The sequence below is a fragment of the Silene latifolia genome, chromosome 7, assembly GCF_048544455.1.
Source record: "Silene latifolia isolate original U9 population chromosome 7, ASM4854445v1, whole genome shotgun sequence".
In the NCBI taxonomy this organism is placed as follows: Eukaryota; Viridiplantae; Streptophyta; class Magnoliopsida; order Caryophyllales; family Caryophyllaceae; genus Silene; species Silene latifolia.
The window spans coordinates 62,925,435-62,944,887 of NC_133532.1; the positions used below are offsets into that span (position 1 = coordinate 62,925,435).

At 36.8% G+C, this 19,453-nt stretch overlaps 1 long non-coding RNA gene across 1 annotated transcript; it reads left to right on the forward strand.

Moving 5' to 3' along the window:
• Positions 1-9,906: 9,906 nt before the first annotated feature.
• Positions 9,907-12,942, forward strand: LOC141591113 (uncharacterized). The gene is made up of 2 exons (XR_012520663.1): positions 9,907-10,161; positions 12,767-12,942. It is a non-coding gene; the product is annotated as an uncharacterized LOC141591113 (long non-coding RNA).
• Positions 12,943-19,453: the final 6,511 nt, after the last annotated feature.

Genomic DNA, 19,453 nt, shown 5'->3' on the forward strand with positions numbered 1-19,453 from the left:
TGGAGGAACGAGATGATTTTCGAAGGAGGCACACAAACAGTTTCTGTTTGTGTGTCGGTTTTGTGTAGGGTTTTTGGAGGATGTTTAGGGTTTGTTTCTGAGGTTTAAAGCTTGTGGGTGATGGTTGGATGTATGGAGAACTTAGAGGGATGATTGTATGGTGAAGGGGTGGTATTTATAAGGGTTTAAAATAGGTTAAAAGGGAGGAGAGGCAAATCGGGCTCAATGAACATAGCTGCTGTCCATCGGTTTTGGGAGGGGTTTCTAGGGTTCGTTTTGGGGGATTTCTTGGTGATCAAGCTAGGATAATATGGGTAGGATACTAGGGTATGGGTTAGGGTTAATGGGTACGGGTCTTGGTAGTGTTTGAAGCGGGTTTGGGCTCGGGAATTGGCTCGCAAAACAGGGGACTGTTTGCGGTTTGGGTGCGGGCTGCTTGTGGTTGGTTTTGAACGAGAATTTGGGCCGCTTGTGAGGGGGTTCGAACATGGGTTGATGGGTATTGGTCTAGATGGGTTAATGTACTCGAGATTCGTGCCAATTCGCAAAGGAAACGGGCTTAAAAACCGAGCTAAAATCGAGCTCAAAACACACGTTTAAAAACGAGTTCTTCGCTTTTAAAATCGATTTTTCAAATCAATTAATAAATTAAAATAAATGACTTTTCAAATCAAATATACTCATAAAATGATTTTTCAAATCAATTATTTATTTTATTTTCAATAAAATAAACTTAAGAAAATAAATTCAAAATAAAGCTTTAATTTAAATATCATTTAAACTAAATAAAAAATGAATTCACTTAAAAAACATATTAATTTTAAATATCATTTAAAATAACAAAATGAACTTACTAAAAACATTAATTTAAATATCATTTAAATTAACAGAATGAATTCACTAAAAAAACATTAATTTAAATATCATTTAAATTAATAAAATACTTTATCGACGACGCCCATTCTACCTCGTAAAACGAGCTCCAAATAATGACAATGACAACTAAAGAATACATGTGTCCTATCATCATCGGGTGTTTGTCGGGTTCTCTATAAATTCCAATATCGACGGATATGGGTATCTACACAAAGTTAACTAAATACTATAAAATTGGTATGTAGATCTTACCCTTGACGCAAGGAACACTATGATGCAAAGAACAAGATGATCCGACACTCCTAGCCTTGGGGTTTTGCCAACAACGCGACGAGAGAGAACTACGTAACTCCTTTTTATTTTGAAAGGTTTAGAAAGGTTAAAAATGATGAAATAAACTGACGGAAACCATTTATATCAAACTCGCATTATTAGCAAAACCCGTCAAAACAACCCCGTAAAACACACTTACTCGATCGAGTAACTAACGTACTCGATCGAGTGCCGCTTACTCGATCGAGTACAAAGGCTACTCGATCGAGTACCCAACAGGTCATAAACTATTTTAAAACGCAAAACACGCTTACTCGACAGAGTAAGGCCCACTCGATAGAGTACCCAGAGACTCATAAAACCGTGGTATTACAGTCTTCCCTTCTTAAAAAGAACTTCGTCCCCGAAGTTCAACCCATACCCAAAAACAAACATACTAACTCGATCAAGACACAACAACCAACTAAGAACTCAAACAAAACCCCAACCGACCAAACCTGAACTCGTAACCCCAACTCCACCAACTATTCCTACTTCCACAACATGACTCACGATATCGTATCTACCACATATATATCTCTCACGACACCAACTCCATACATAACCAACTACCATCCTCTAACGCTGCTAGCTCCATAATATCATCCACTATCAAATCCAATATCAAGATACTCATAACATCAAACGGAATGTTACATTCTACCACCCTTAAAAGGAACTTCGTCCTCGAAGTTTACTTACACTCATAAACATCATCATCCAACTGTCAACACTAGTGAAATATTCTCACACTCCTAAACATCACACTACTACAAGCTCGACCATGGCCTTTTAACAACATCAACCACAAAATATTCAACTTCCTTCTTTGTGCTACACCGACACTCTACTGCGAATATACCACCATATGCACAACCATCAAAATCTCTTTTATCGCATCCTACTCCTCTTAAAATAAATGTTACGTCCTCGTAACTCACTAATACTAAATCCTTAGTTATATCATCTCATTATCCTCATCACCACCACATGTCAAAGATAACCGCCTATAACCTCATTTCTATAACCATTCCTATTTTCAAGGCTCTCTTACTTAAACAGTTCTCATACTTCAATTCACTCTGCACTCCATCTAACCAATACCATAAAACTCGTAGCAAAATCACCATACTAACTCTCCATTATTACTGCAAAACAACATACCTCTCTATGTAAAGCACCTATCTCCCAAAATCATAACTCACGATCCACACTCGTTACGTTTACTCACACTAGATCCCCAAGTTCTTTCTTTCATTACCGCAAAGCTCATACACAACTTAACATGACACTAATTCCCCCAACACCCTACACTCACTGTCTCAACACAGGATTATGAACCACCTGCATCTTTCAGGTCATTACCACACATGTTCCACGAATCACTTGCCATGACTATGACTATTGATGCCTCATCTGAAAACAAGATCAGAATTACTGTAACGACTTCTCACAACTATGTCCCATCAACAGAATATCACTATATCATGACAACAACGAAAACATATACAACTCTCTTTCTTACCATACTCTACCCTCATTCCCAAACTAAAACTGGTAAGAAACATCAACAAACAAAACAATTGTCTACATGTTCAACCAAAACTCACAAGGAACAGCAGCAAACAAAACAACAATCTATGTTTAACTCGTATGTACTTTCGAAAACTCGCATCATAAACATTTCGCCTACTCCACCACAACCGGTGACGGCATCGCAACACCGCCACCAACAGCCACACCGCAGTGCGAAAATACCCGCATCACAACACTAAATATCGTGCCCGGATCACCACCCGAGGCACCACAACCACATCGATAGTCATCACGACTTATACAATCTCATAAGCACTGACTCAACATAACTTCTTGGACAAGAAAACTTACTCAAATCCACTTTACTAAATCACAAAGCAACATACTATATGAATTAAACAGATAATAACCTCATGAATATCATCCCCTTACCACATCACGGAATGACATATATCATGAATACATACAAGTATAACCAGTCATGCCAGATCAATCAAATTATTACCTCCTTGAATATCATTCAATTAAATTACCGTGTCCAACATATATTACAGAGCATTCAAATAACAGTTTTATAACTATCACACCATACCACTTCCCGTGAGGTCAGAACCTCACACAAACATTTATACACATCGTAGACCCGTAATCACATCCAACTGGTCAGTCCTGATCACGTAAGTTACCGCTCGATAAAGGTTACCTGTCGCCCGAGCTTAACTCATATGCCCCTCATAACACGTTCTCCCATGCGCATAACCATCACCTCATGCCAAGTACAACCATACCATTACTACTCAACTATTAGCACCCGCCTCATCTAACCACATCTTATACTTCATTACAACCATACATATCTATCAGGCCTCTACAAAATCAACCTCATTAGAATTGCTACCTTTCTAATATACCATCACCCTTAACCACTAGTCACAAACCATAACACTACCACTGTCCGGACATCAAACCTCTTACACTCGTCTCTAAACATCACGATTTCTTTCCTATCTTTGGTTAACATCCCAAATAATGAACATCGAATCCATCAATTAAATTACCTCAACATTCTTCCCAATACTATCCTTAATTTGACCATCATCTAACTCTCCACCAAAAATCTCGTATCGTGCAAATACTCCACCAACTTCTTACTCCCTTAATTCCTCGAAACTCATGATTAATCATGTTGTCCTGAAACTTCTGTGTAACCATTAACTTACTTACTCTTGATAGTATCATACATCTCGACGATTCCTTAATTTTATGTCACATAACTCCGGTGAACATTTTTCTCAGTTTACCTTTATCCTTCTTTTCTCTTTATACTCAACAATACCATTTAATAGCTCAACGACTTATTACTTCTACCTAACTCTTTAGTGCTTCAATTACCTTCTCATCGTTCCAAAACTCAAATTCCATTATTTCATATCGATATCATCTCACTCTTTCTTACCATGGATCTTCTCTTATTATGCTATCACTCACACTTGCCACTAATCTATCCATAAAATCAACGTTCACTGTTCAAACAATTGCATCTCCTTTGTACCTCTCTAGAAATCAGAATTCCTTTCATACCGTTAATTGCCCAAGGAAATCACACAGTAGTTTCATCTCTTAATAAACCAAATCTCCCAAACTCACTCACTGTCTACAAATACACCTCGCGACATGTCTCCACAACGTTCACTATATACTACTCTTCTCAACCCCTTTAAAACGAACTTTCACTATGTATATTCTAACCCACACGACTCCTAACCATCTCCCTCCATAATTCTTCACACATCTCAAGTTGCCACTATCCACGTCCTTACTCTCAATCCTTTTATTCTCACGTTCCTTAGACTCACATCACCCCTTGCCTATATTCACTTACTTTTACATTACTCAACACACAAACATATCACTCATCTTATCTCAAAAACCATGCTCTATGTCTCACTTAAGCCATAACGATCTTCCTTTTCCTCTTCCCACTATCTATCACAACACCACACATATTCACGTCCTCCCCACCGAACTCATACTCACCACAGATCCACTCCTTACATCATAAGGTTGGGTAACTTACGCATCAAGACCGACACACACGTAAAACAATGCATAAAGAAGCAAAATAATACCTTTGAATTAAACATAATATGCAATGAATTCAAAAGATAAGCATATGACCCGAATCATGGGTCACTAGATCGAGTACTGGCCACTCGATCGAGTAAGGGACTTACTCGATCGAGTAGGTGAAGGTCAGAAGCACGTAAAACAAATCACCAGGGCTACTCGATCGAGTAACTGACGTACTCGATCGAGTGCCGCCTACTCGATCGAGTACCAAGGCTACTCGATCGAGTACCCTACGCAATTCTCAGCATTGTATAGTTTTCGTAAAACGGTCATAACTCACTCATTTCTTGGTCGTTTTGGGCGTGTGACCTATCGTTAGAATCGTAAAATAACAAGCTATCACCTCCAATTAGAATAACATTAAAATCATTTATGCATCTCAAGTTATAACAGTTTAAAGACAACCTCCCTATAATCGAAAACACAACTACTTGATTTTACTTCCCAACAACTTAAACGACAACATGGTAAACAAAACAACTCGATGTTCATAAAACAAGTATCCCTAACCACATGTTAATAACTTCAAAAGCCAAGCAACCAATAACTCGATGCACATATATCATTCAACTTACCAATCACATATTACCCACATGTTTTTATTATATAACTTTACGTAAACAAAATCACAATTATATGACATCAAGTATCATATTTACATGTTACTAGCATAACAACCTTATAAAATCTCTTCCATCATACAACATGCTTTAAAAAAAAATATCATATTATCATGCAACAATTATCATCTTTTTCCACCAATTATTCATGCTCTTACTCAAACTTTCAGCTATATAAACTCGTACAACACTACCAACAACATATATGTATACATAACTCTATGTATAACTCAAATCAAACAAATTTTCTTTCCGTATTTCTATAATGCCATATTATAAAACAATTAGCATGCTTTCAATCAATAACTTACGAAATCACATCATCACCATCTTTTCTACACATTCCCCATTCTCCACATACATACATCCACTGATTCATGCCACACATCACTATATAGGTACACAAAGCACAAGGTAAACACATAGCGATCCCGACTCATATCCCATAGTGACCGGTTCAAAATTGTAGGGCGAGTTCGCGACTTTAGGACGTCTCCCAAGTCTTTGCATTAGCTCCTACAACTTCTACCTCGGGTTCATTTTAATTGACTCCCTATGTTCATTGGATTCATTGGTTACAGGTTTCAGGATCGTCGGCTCTGATACCATTTTGTAACACCACCATACTCCAAGTGCCTTACCAGGACCACTTAAGGCATGGAAGTGCTACCATCTCGGTTTCCCGAGGCAATGATAATCATAAGACAATAACGAAACATACTTAAAAGTAAATAATGTTTAAAGTGATTACAAACCAACTCCAAAACTGATAAAAAGAAATACAAGATTCTCAGACGGTCTACTGCTAAAACTATCAAGGCTATAAAACATCGTCGACACAATGAAGACTTCTAACGTCACGTGATGACTCATCCCGCTATCCCATACGCGTCATAACATGCCTCGCTCAATAACCGCTCACCACCCCGAATGGATCACCACAGATTTTAAAACATTAAACGGGGTCGACTAATCACACAATTTATATAAACCAACAACACAAAACAAGCACTCACACGGTCACACACACAATCACACCCACTCCAATCAATCTCCGTCACCGACTCGTCCCACTGGACCAGCCACGCCATGGGGGACCGCAGCCGTTCCCACCTAAGCCCCACTCATCATACCGAGCGATAACCCTGTCCCATTAATGTGCACATCCCCTCCCGTGGCGGGTTCCACGGAGGGCGAAACTAGGCGTGAAGCCACTCCCGCAAGTGACTCCACTCGGTAGAGAACGCATCTCGAGAACCGAGAGACAAACAATCACAACCATCAAACAAACTATCAATCAACAACCGTCTCAATACGAATACGATAACAATCAACAATCACACAACACCAACAATGCATTATGGGACTAATACGAGTAGGGAAACCCTACCGAACAAAGAACACAATCGAGACGGTCTCAACAAAGTATCAAAATTCCTCTTCTACGAATCCTCCTCCTAACATATAATCGCATAATTACTAACAATCACAAAACTAACATAAATCCCCAATTCCCAAAATTAGGGTTTAAACAAAGTTAACTAAATACTATAAAATTGGTATGTAGATCTTACCCTTGACGCAAGGAACACTATGATGCAAAGAACAAGATGATCCGACACTCCTAGCCTTGGGGGTTTGCCAACAACGCGACGAGAGAGAACTACGTAACTCCTTTTTCTTTTGAAAGGTTTAGAAAGGTTAAAAATGATGAAATAAACTGACGGAAACCTTTTATATCAAACTCGCGTTATTAGCAAAACCCGTCAAAACAAACCCGTAAAACACACTTACTCGATCGAGTAACTAACGTACTCGATCGAGTGCCGCTTACTCGATCGAGTACCAAGGCTACTCGATCGAGTACCCAACCGGTCAGAAACTATTTTAAAACGCAAAACACGCTTACTCGACAGAGTAAGGCCCACTCGATAGAGTACCCAGAGACTCATAAAACCGTGGTATTACAATTTGAAACTTTTAAAAATTAGATAGGTGACGATGACAAAAACAAAGTAAATAGAATTATCACTAAAAGCTAGGGTGGGTTGAGTGGCGGGTTGGGCCAGTGGAAGTAAGCTCGGACCCAGTCTAGGGGAGGGTGATGGGTATAAACGACCTGACTGAGCCAATTCGAGTTCAACCTGAAACCGGCCTTACGAGGGTTAAGGGCGGGCTTAGGGCTGGCCGAGCCCGGGAGCGAGCCTAATGTGGGTCATGGTTGAGGCAGGCCTAGGGCAAGCCGGGTATGTTTTGCAAGACCCGGGTACGACCCGAGGGAGGGGATAGGTCAGGGCGGGCTGACATGGGTCGATTAGTCCGAGCTAATTTGGACATCTGGGATGGGACAGATCGGCTCGTATGTTTGACCAGCCGTACTAGAAGCTAAGCCAACCACGAAATACACGAGTATAACATCAGAATAAGTCAAAATAATATAAAACGAAATAATTTTATCAATATGGAAATATATTTGTTAGTCATAAAAATTTAAAGATTTTAGTAAATAAGTTTGGTCCATAGCTTGGTCCGCGGTATATTTAGTTTGGTGTAGGAATTGCCAAAAGACCAAACCAACGTAAATAGGTGAACCATGATCAGGCCAAATAAATACATGGTCCGGTTTGGTTCGACGCATTTCGGATTACGAACCATTAAATTAACACCTCACTAACCAAATACCCAGTTGGTTTCGGGGGACCCCAAAAGGGTGCTTCACCATATACCCCAACTCGTTAACCGTACAATAAAACCCCGACCGAGACATGTAAAAGAGCAAACTTGCGAAACATCAATTCTTGTTTTAACACTATCTTAACTTAAAACGTCTTTTAAACTCGATCAAAAATAAAGATATTCTTAATCCACTCCATTCCATTCAATCCCATATAGGGCGTTTGGTTAGAAAAAGGTAAAGGGAAAGGGAATTAGAAAGGGTAAGAGGGGGAAAGGTAAGAGATTAATTAAAACTTAACTAGTTCTTTGGTTACATCAAGAAAATGAAGTGTGGTGGGTTGTGGTTTATTTTGGTGTACGGGTGGTGGTTTTGGTGGGGTGGTTGTGGTAGTGGCGTCGCGATGGTGGTGGTGGCAGTGGGGTGGTTGTGGTGGTGGTGATGGTGGTGGTGATGGTGGTGGTGGCAGTATCATGGTGGTTGTGGCGGTGGTGTTATGGTGATGGTTTATGTGGGGTGACTATCGTGGTGGTGGTGGTGGTGGCGATGGCGTCTTGATGGTGACTGGTGTGGTGAGAGTTGCAAGTGTGGTGGTAGGTAAATAAGGTGGTTGAAGGGTAACAAGGTTAATGAAATCTCATACCTTGCGGGAGTGGGGGTAAGAAATTAGATGGATTGAGGGGTAAGGAAGGGAATTTCATTCTCTTTGTTTGTGTCAAACAAACATCAACAAAGTAAATCAATAACTTTGTTTCCCTTTCCCTTTCTTATAGACCTCCAACCAAACGCCCACAAAGTTAAAATTTTCCCGTCTACGTTTTGCGCCTAAGACACATTCTACTATCTATTTTCATTCATATTCTTTACCATATATAAGAAATCTCAAAAGGTTTCCCTCCAATCTCCATTTACTTAAATAAGGAAAAAATTTCACTCTGAAAACAAAGGAACATTAAAGCAATCTCCATTACTTAATTAAGGAAAAAATTTCAGTCCAAACTTTATTTACTTAAATAAGAAAACAAAAGAACATTAAACTATTAATTTTTCATTAAAATATAACTTTTCATCAAATAAAAACAGTTTTTGATTAAAATAAAATACAAGGCTAAATACAAATTGCTAAATAGAGAATGATTTAACGCATATTAATTGCTCTCTATAAAACAAAAATAGATTATTAGATTTGTGGAAAGAAAAATCCATTAAAACAAATTGAGAAGTTTATAAAATTAAACTAGTTTTAAACCCGTGCAAAAAAAACGCACGGGTCGAAAACGCACGGCTTAAATGTAACACCCGCGAATTTCTCATTTCGACAATTAAAATTTATTTAACCGTTTAATTGATTTATCTTATATTTTTAAATTATTTAATTTAATTAATTCATTTTAAAACATAATTTTTATCAAGGCTATAATTTTAAGGCTTAATTTATATAAAAATAAATATTTTGTCGGATAGTATTAATAGGGATAATAATAGTAATTTTCCGTCTTAAATTATAAGTGTATTTCCGTCTAGAAAGATCGTTGCATTTCTCTTATAAAGCTATTTCAATTCGGACCAACCCGATTCCGACAACACTCACTCTTGCACTCTAACTTAATTATTATTATTATTATTATTATTATTATTATTATTATTATTATTATTATTATTATTATTGTTGTTGTTGTTAGTGCAGCGTGTCCCCCCAACCCCCTGCTCTCCTCATTTCTTCCTTCTTCATTTTTGAATAGAACACAGCAGCAACACCAATACTCTAACTCCATTGAAACCCGCCACTTCCAACCTCAGATCCCGCCTCCATTCTCAACCAAATTCGATAAATTTTACACCATCGGCTTCCTCTCCTCGTCCTCCTTCTTTATATGTAAGAAAGAGCCAAGCTTTCGTCCTATTTCAATTCGGCCGTCTTACAAAGGATTCGGATTTTGGGTTAATTTCTTCTGTTTTTGGGTTTAAGTTCATCCTTGGGCGATTCCTTGGACTTTCAGAGATCAAAAAAAGGTAACGGTGATAGGTTACTCGACAAAATGTCGAAATTCTGTGTCGTTTCTCATACCCTTGTTTGATAAAGTTTGATTCTTTATTCTTTACTCACTTGTATGCTCGAATTTATCGTTTTAAATTCCGTCTTAAACCTTGTTTTAATGGAGGTCGAAATATAACTCGATGAGGTTTTATAGACCCACAAAAAAATGTTGACCGCACTGAAGTATGAATGGTATAGTGCGCTTCTTGTGTCCATTCAAGATCGTGGACATTCGTGGTTACCTGACTTACCCCCTTTCATTTTCTTCACAAAACATATTACTCTATTGCTTTTTGCTAGATAGTGACTTGTTCTAAGGTGAAACATTGCCTACCATGTTTGGAAATACATAATTTGAATTGAATTAATTTTGTAGAATCTTAGAGTTTGGAATCGAAATTGGATAAATATGGAGCTGTAAGACGGTTCTGATGCTCGTTTTTAGTCAATGTTTGGTTGGTGGTTCGAGCTAACCTTCTTAATTCCTTCTTCAGTGTATATCCAAGATTAATATGGGTCATTTGTATGGTTTTTCCGTCTCAAAATGATGATGAAATGGACTGATTTATACGGCTGTATTGGACTGTCGCGAGTGGTCAAAACGAGGGCCTTTTATGGCTGTTATGGGCAACCGTGAAAGGGGGTCAACTTGGGAACTTCCTGAATGACATTGTTGATATGGTTCATCTCAAATAACTACTAAAATGGGGAGTTGCTATACAAAGTTTAAAAATGGATCCTTGTGATAGTTTAGTTTTGGAAAAGGAAATATAATGTTGTTTGCTTATGCATCAAAGTATCAAACCGTGATGATCATTCATTAAATACCCTTTGTCTTGTTAGTGTGATCGGTAAAACGTGTGTACATGTCCGTCTTAAGTTTGCTCGTAACTTCGTCTCATGGTTATATGTAATGTGGGTTGGTTGCCGTCTTTACGCAGTGATTATATGCCGAGTTAGTTATATGCTTGACTCCTCTTATTAAATATGTATACATATATATACCAGTACTCATATTATTCCCTCCAGTAATTTGGTTTTGCGCGTGAGACGATTTGGAAACTTGGATTCAATGCTTTCTATATGCAGACACGTGATTAGGAGTTGTTGGAGTTTTGTGACGAATCAACAATTTGTAGGATCGAAATTTTGGTAGTTAGTGGATAATATCAAGAAGTACATTTGGGCTTTACATGATCAAGTCCTTGGGTCTTACATGAGTAAATGGGTGAATTACACATGATTAAATTGTCGGGCTTCACATGGTCTAATAGTTGGATTCTACATGAGTAATGTGTTAGGCTTAATGTGATTCTAGTATTGGGCTTCTTTAGTCTATTTGTTGGGCTCATAAATGAGTCATTTGTGTGGGTTTCCATTTTAACCCGTAAATTTTGCATGACGTAAATTATCCTTTACCACTTGTTATATTTTATTTATTTTATTTAACCGACACGTATAATTATGAAATGAAATGTTTATTTTATATGTTACAAGTATGAAAAATACTATTATAAATGGTCCGTTACTATTTATTTATGTTCTTAATCAAGTGACAAATATTGAAGAAATGGGTTACTTATCCATGTTTATGAATATAATGTGGCATGAAATGTCTTACTTGAATTATCATCGGCTCATTACATTAGTAGTCTCTTTCCAAGTTGATTCGTATCGCTTGGTTGAGTCGTGTTCTTTTGATAATGCCTTTATGCTATACCGTATTGCTTGACTTATCTTTACGCCTCTTTCGATTGTCTGCCGATTGTGGGTTTAGCTCATATTTCCGCCTCTTTCGACCGTCCTGCCGATTGTGGGTTCTCGATTTCCGATCTGTCTTGAGTCTTGGATGCGGGACTGCTCGCCGCATGTCGAATCGGGAACCGTCTTTGTCCCGAGAGTCTCGCGATTTAGACTAGGACCGAGTCTTGGGAGTACCATTGTCGTCCTACCAGGGGAATTATATATTGATATATGAGTAGTAAAGGTCTTGCTTGGTTATAGATATTGGTTTTTGTCATTGTTTGTCTTGGTCCTATCGGACACTAGGGGTGAGCTATAAGCCCTCTAGTTGCGATATGATCGTCGGGATTGATGTTCCCATCCGTTCTTATGGTGAGATGCAAGCCATAAGTATGAATGTGACATTAGTAGCCACGTCCCGTGCAATGTTTGCTAAGTGGTTTTCCAAATCATGGCTATGGTTTCTATTCTTGTAACTTGCATTTGGTTGATCCCTTACGTAATCGCTTTTCACATGATTCGGATTTTAATCTCATATTTATCTTATAATCCCTTGAAATGCGTGTTCTTGCATGAATGACCGTATTCTTGTCTTTCATATTATTTAATGGTCTCCCGTGAACAGTTGAATCTTTATTATGCTAATGTTGGCCTATCTTGTTCCATCTCAATTATTTGCCATGTTTACATATAAATTTGATATTCTTATCTTTTGTATGTGTCTTATATGACTTACCTGTTTTAGTTCCTTGTTATGTTCGTTTCGACATTTTGTGGTCGGGAGAACCTTGAGTTACTCCCCACCGACCGTGGCGTTCATGTTTACATGAATGACAGGTATTAGTTGGTGCATTCCTGGGGTGAAGACATGTGTGAGCTAGCGAGCACTTTGGCCTTTTAGTCGGTTTATTAGGATTGTTTAGACTCACCTTTTATTGTATTGTCATTCGAGGGATATCTTTTCCCTCACCTTGACTATCACGTTTGTATAATTTAAACTTTATTTCCGCATTCTTTGTTTGTGATTGGTATTTTAATAAAACCGCGCTTTAAATTTTAGAAGTTTCAAAAATTCCCTATTTTCCGCTTGAATTTATAACTTATATTTTCCGCTTTATCGCGGGGTGTCACAGTTGGTATCAGAGCCTATGTTGCTCCCGACGCACGCACGTGTACCCCAAATTTAAATTTGAACCTGACCTTGAATAATGAATGAGAGATGGGTAGAACTAAGGACCTAAGTTGGTAGTCTCTATGTGTATGCTTCGTGGTAGGTTATAACATGTTTGTTGATTGTCATCTGCTTTTTGTGGCCTTGGATCGACAAACCATGAGCTTACCCGTGTTGCGATCAAGACTTGGTGCCTAGTGCCGGAAAGTGAAGATTTGTTCAACCTTTGAAGAAGGCTTCTTCTTCCTCGAAGAGATACCTCCTTCTTTGTGTATCTTGCCTTATTCTTTATCTCTTAGTGCTTATCCTTCTTCTAAACTCTCTTCTCTTTTATTTTGAAAGTTACTCTTGTACCCCCCCTAACTTGTTCCTTGTTCCTTGTTTATCCTCCCTTAAGCCTTTTTATAGTACTCTTTCTTTTGAGGAATGTTGACCTTGGTTGGAAAATTTGGTTTTGTGGAGTTCGTTTGTGGTTGACACCAATTGTTAAGTTTAAGGACATAGTGTCAATTTTGGTGTTAGGATGAGGAATAGGAGGTGATAAAGTGTTGTTACAATTAAGACCTGTTCCTTGGGAATTCGATGGTAAGTAAGTTTTAGGATGTCAGATTTGAAAGAATACTCCTTGGGATGTTGATGACCATAAATGATTGGTAATGTGAATTGATATTAGTTGGCTCTTGAGAGTTTTTGAATTGAGAGAGACTTAGTATTGAGAAGTCCTTGTTAAGCCTATGGTTTTAGAAGCTTTGAGGTTGTATTGAGTACTTAGATGATGGGATGATGTTGTAGGTGAGTATAGCTTTGTTGGAAACTTTGACTTTGATCTTATGGAAATTATTCGTGGATGTTTGAGGATTTGGAGTAATGAGATTACACTCATAGTGGAGTGCCTTGTTTCATGGAATTGCTTAGGATGGAGTAACATGAGTGATTTGAGGAAATTCTTGGGAATGTTGTGACTATAAGTTTTGTTGTTAGGAAGTTTTCAGAACCGCTTAGAATGATGTTGTTGTTTGAGGTTTGAGTACTTGGCGTTTCCTCGTTGTCTAGTTCCCTTTTTCTTTGATCATAAGCGTTACCGTTCATACCTCTTTTCCTTGCTTCATCATACTCCTCTTTTAAGTTTAATGCTAGTAACCTATAAAACTCCATCTTTGACATCCTTTTTGACTTGACTTCAATCCTTACCCTATGAAATTCATTATAGCTCTTTTGACTAGTTAAGTTTAAATCCTCTTAGTATACTTGTATCTATGATATCTAAGTTACTTTTCTTTTGCACAATTTCTAAATATTTCAAGCTACCAATTTTGTTTCGTTGTTAAAAGTTTATGTTACTTTTACAAAACCTTACCTATTTTAAGGAATTGAAAATGAAAATTTGATTTAACTTCATATTTGTTCCTTGAGTGTAGACTTCCTTATCATGATTTTAATTACTAAACCTGTGATTTCTTTAAATCATATCCAATTTCCATTAACTTTGATCTATTTATGATTTCTTTGTCAAAGTATAATGTTATGTTTCCAGAAATTTGACTCCCTTTCGAGTTTAAAGGTGAAACCTTCATTTCCATTTTGGCTTTTGCAAAAGAAAATTTGAGTGAATTACCTTTTTCTTTTGATTTTAACGCTGATCGGATGTTAGAACTCGTTATTGGAGACGTTTAATAACTTGTTCTACGCTTGTCGGCGAATTGATTTTGTTTTAAATTTGTCTTTGACTTGGAAAGTTAGCGTTCTTGTGTGCATGCGACAAGAAAGCGATTTCGTTCCATTAATGAGACTTATACTTTTGAAAACTCTCCGTTAATGTTTTTGAAAGTATTTTGATTTTTGATTTATACCAATGATTTACCTTTCGATCTTGTTTTGTCGGAAAATTTTATTTGAAACTTTTGAAGGAATTTTAATTCTTACTTCAAGTAACCATTTAATATTTTAGTTACCAATTTCAAAAAAAAAAAAGTCCAGCTTTATTTTTATAACCTTTCATTTATATTTTCAAGTTTCGAGGACGAAACTTTTTAAAAGATGGGGTGATTGTAACACCCGCGAATTTCTCATTTCGACAATTAAAATTTATTTAACCCTTTAATTGATTTATCTTATATTTTTAAATTATTTAATTTAATTAATTCATTTTAAAACATAATTTTTATCAAGGCTATAATTTTAAGGCTTAATTTATATAAAAATAAATATTTTGTCGGATAGTATTAATAGGGATAATAATAGTAATTTTCCGTCTTAAATTATAAGTGTATTTCCGTCTAGCAAGATCGTTGCATTTCTCTTATAAAGCTATTTCAATTCGGACCAACCCGATTCCGACAACACTCACTCTTGCACTCTAACTTAATTATTATTATTATTATTATTATTATTATTATTATTATTATTATTATTATTATTATTATTATTATTATTATTATTATTATTATTATTATTATTATTATTATTGTTGTTAGTGCAGCGTGTCCCCCCAACCCCCTGCTCTCCTCATTTCTTCCTTCTTCATTTTCGAATAGAACACAGCAGCAACACCAATACTCTAACTCCATTGAAACCCGCCACTTCCAACCTCAGATCCCGCCTCCATTCTCAACCAAATTCGATAAATTTTACACCATCGGCTTCCTCTCCTCGTCCTCCTTCTTTATATGTAAGAAAGAGCCAAGCTTTCGTCCTATTTCAATTCGGCCGTCTTACAAAGGATTCGGATTTTGGGTTAATTTCTTCTGTTTTTGGGTTTAAGTTCATCCTTGGGCGATTCCTTGGACTTTCAGAGATCAAAAAAAGGTAACGGTGATAGGTTACTCGACAAAATGTCGAAATTCTGTGTCGTTTCTCATACCCTTGTTTGATAAAGTTTGATTCTTTATTCTTTACTCACTTGTATGCTCGAATTTATCGTTTTAAATTCCTTCTTAAACCTTGTTTTAATGGAGGTCGAAATATAACTCGATGAGGTTTTATAGACCCACAAAAAAATGTTGACCGCACTGAAGTATGAATGGTATAGTGCGCTTCTTGTGTCCATTCAAGATCGTGGACATTCGTGGTTACCTGACTTACCCCCTTTCATTTTCTTCACAAAACATATTACTCTATTGCTTTTTGCTAGATAGTGACTTGTTCTAAGGTGAAACATTGCCTACCATGTTTGGAAATACATAATTTGAATTTAATTAATTTTGTAGAATCTTAGAGTTTGGAATCGAAATTGGATAAATATGGAGCTGTAAGACGGTTCTGATGCTCGTTTTTAGTCAATGTTTGGTTGGTGGTTCGAGCTAACCTTCTTAATTCCTTCTTCAGTGTATATCCAAGATTAATATGGGTCATTTGTATGGTTTTTCCGTCTCAAAATGATGATGAAATGGACTGATTTATACGGCTGTATTGGACTGTCGCGAGTGGTCAAAACGAGGGCCTTTTATGGCTGTTATGGGCAACCGTGAAAGGGGGTCAACTTGGGAACTTCCTGAATGACATTGTTGATATGGTTCATCTCAAATAATTACTGAAATGGGGAGTTGCTATACAAAGTTTAAAAATGGATCCTTGTGATAGTTTAGTTTTGGAAAAGGAAATATAATGTTGTTTGCTTATGCATCAAAGTATCAAACCGTGATGATCATTCATTAAATACCCTTTGTCTTGTTAGTGTGATCGGTAAAACGTGTGTACATGTCCGTCTTAAGTTTGCTCGTAACTTCGTCTCATGGTTATATGTAATGTGGGTTGGTTGCCGTCTTTACGCAGTGATTATATGCTGAGTTAGTTATATGCTTGACTCCTCTTATTAAATATGTATACATATATATACCAGTACTCATATTATTCCCTCCAGTAATTTGGTTTTGCGCGTGAGACGATTTGGAAACTTGGATTCAATGCTTTCTATATGCAGACACGTGATTAGGAGTTGTTGGAGTTTTGTGACGAATCAACAATTTGTAGGATCGAAATTTTGGTAGTTAGTGGATAATATCAAGAAGTACATTTGGGCTTTACATGATCAAGTCCTTGGGTCTTACATGAGTAAATGGGTGAATTACACATGATTAAATTGTCGGGCTTCACATGGTCTAATAGTTGGATTCTACATGAGTAATGTGTTAGGCTTAATGTGATTCTAGTATTGGGCTTCTTTAGTCTATTTGTTGGGCTCATAAATGAGTCATTTGTGTGGGTTTCCATTTTAACCCGTAAATTTTGCATGACGTAAATTATCCTTTACCACTTGTTATATTTTATTTATTTTATTTAACCGACACGTATAATTATGAAATGAAATGTTTATTTTATATGTTACAAGTATGAAAAATACTATTATAAATGGTCCGTTACTATTTATTTATGTTCTTAATCAAGTGACAAATATTGAAGAAATGGGTTACTTATCCATGTTTATGAATATAATGTGGCATGAAATGTCTTACTTGAATTATCATCGGCTCATTACATTAGTAGTCTCTTTCCAAGTTGATTCGTATCGCTTGGTTGAGTCGTGTTCTTTTGATAATGCCTTTATGCTATACCGTATTGCTTGACTTATCTTTACGCCTCTTTCGGACTGTCCTGCCGATTGTGGGTTTAGCTCATATTTTCCGCCTCTTTCGGGTATCGTCCCGCCGATTGTGGGTTCTCGATTTCCGATCTGTCTTCGATTCTTGGATGCGGACTGTTCGCCGCATGTCGAATCGGGAACTCATCTTGTCCCAAGAGTCGCGATTTAGACTAGGACTGAGTCTTGGGAGTACCATTGTCGTCCTACCAGGGGAATTATATATTGATATATGAGTAGTAAAGGTCTTGCTTGGTTATAGATATTGGTTTTTGTCTGTTGTTTGTCTTGGTCCTATCGGACACTAGGGGTGAGCTATAAGCCCTCTAGTTGCGATATGATCGTCGGGATTGATGTTCCCATCCGTTCTTATGGTGAGATGCAAGCCATAAGTATGAATGTGACATTAGTAGCCACGTCCCGTGCAATGTTTGCTAAGTGGTTTTCCAAATAATGGCTATGGTTTCTATTCTTGTAACTTGCATTTGGTTGATCCCTTACGTAACTGTTTCACATGATTCGGATTTTAATCTCATATTTATCTTATAATCCCTTGAAATGCGTGTTCTTGCATGAATGACCGTATTCTTGTCTTTCATATTATTTAATGGTCTCCCGTGAACAGTTGAATCTTTATTATGCTAATGTTGGCCTATCTTGTTCCATCTCAATTATTTGCCATGTTTACATATAAATTTGATATTCTTATCTTTTGTATGTGTCTTATATGACTTACCTGTTTTAGTTCCTTGTTATGTTCGTTTTGACATTTTGTGGTCGGGAGAACCTTGAGTTACTCCCCACCGATCACTGTGCGTTCATGTTTACATGAATGACAAGTATTAGTTGGTGCATTCCTGGGGTGAAGACATGTGTGAGCTAGCGAGCACTTTGGCCTTTTAGTCGGTTTATTAGGATTGTTTAGACTCACCTTTTATTGTATTGTCATTCGAGGGATATCTTTTCCCTCACCTTGACTATCACGTTTGTATAATTTAAACTTTATTTCCGCATTCTTTGTTTGTGATTGGTATTTTAATAAAACCGCGCTTTAAATTTTAGAAGTTTCAAAAATTCCCTATTTTCCGCTTGAATTTATAACTTATATTTTCCGCTTTATCGCGGGGTGTCACATTAAATCCGTGCAACAAAAAAATGCAGGGGTCGAAAACGCACGACTTAAACCTCATTTTATCATAAGATGATAATTTTGCCAAAAACTTCACACAACAACAATAAATTTTAACCCTCTATTTCAACCTTCCTTCTCATAATCTCACCCAATCACATAAAAAAACACAATAAAAATAATAATATAACCAATAAAAAGCAACTATTCTCATTGTGACTCTCATCATATTTGGATGAGTTACACAAAAATCATAAAGATAAAAACTTTTTGTTGTTGTGGGGGGATGAGAATGAAAATATCAACTTTAGAAGGGGATCTCTTTGTTGATGTGGATGGTATAAAACCTGCGTGATTATGTTCAATGTTGTTACAATATAAAAAGTCTACAATTGGAAAATCGACATATAATTTAAGCTATTAATCACTACCACTGATTCGATACAAATTTTATATTAAAAAGTGTACGATTATTGAGATTGAATAATGGACGACAATTGCCTGTACATGCAGTTAAAAGTATATCGTTTATAAACAATGTGGTTGTTAGATTAATAATTTAAAACATATATTTCAAAACATTATACACGCACATTTAAGTGTTAATGTCATGTGTGGTGAAATTTTAGTACTAATATATACTTCCTT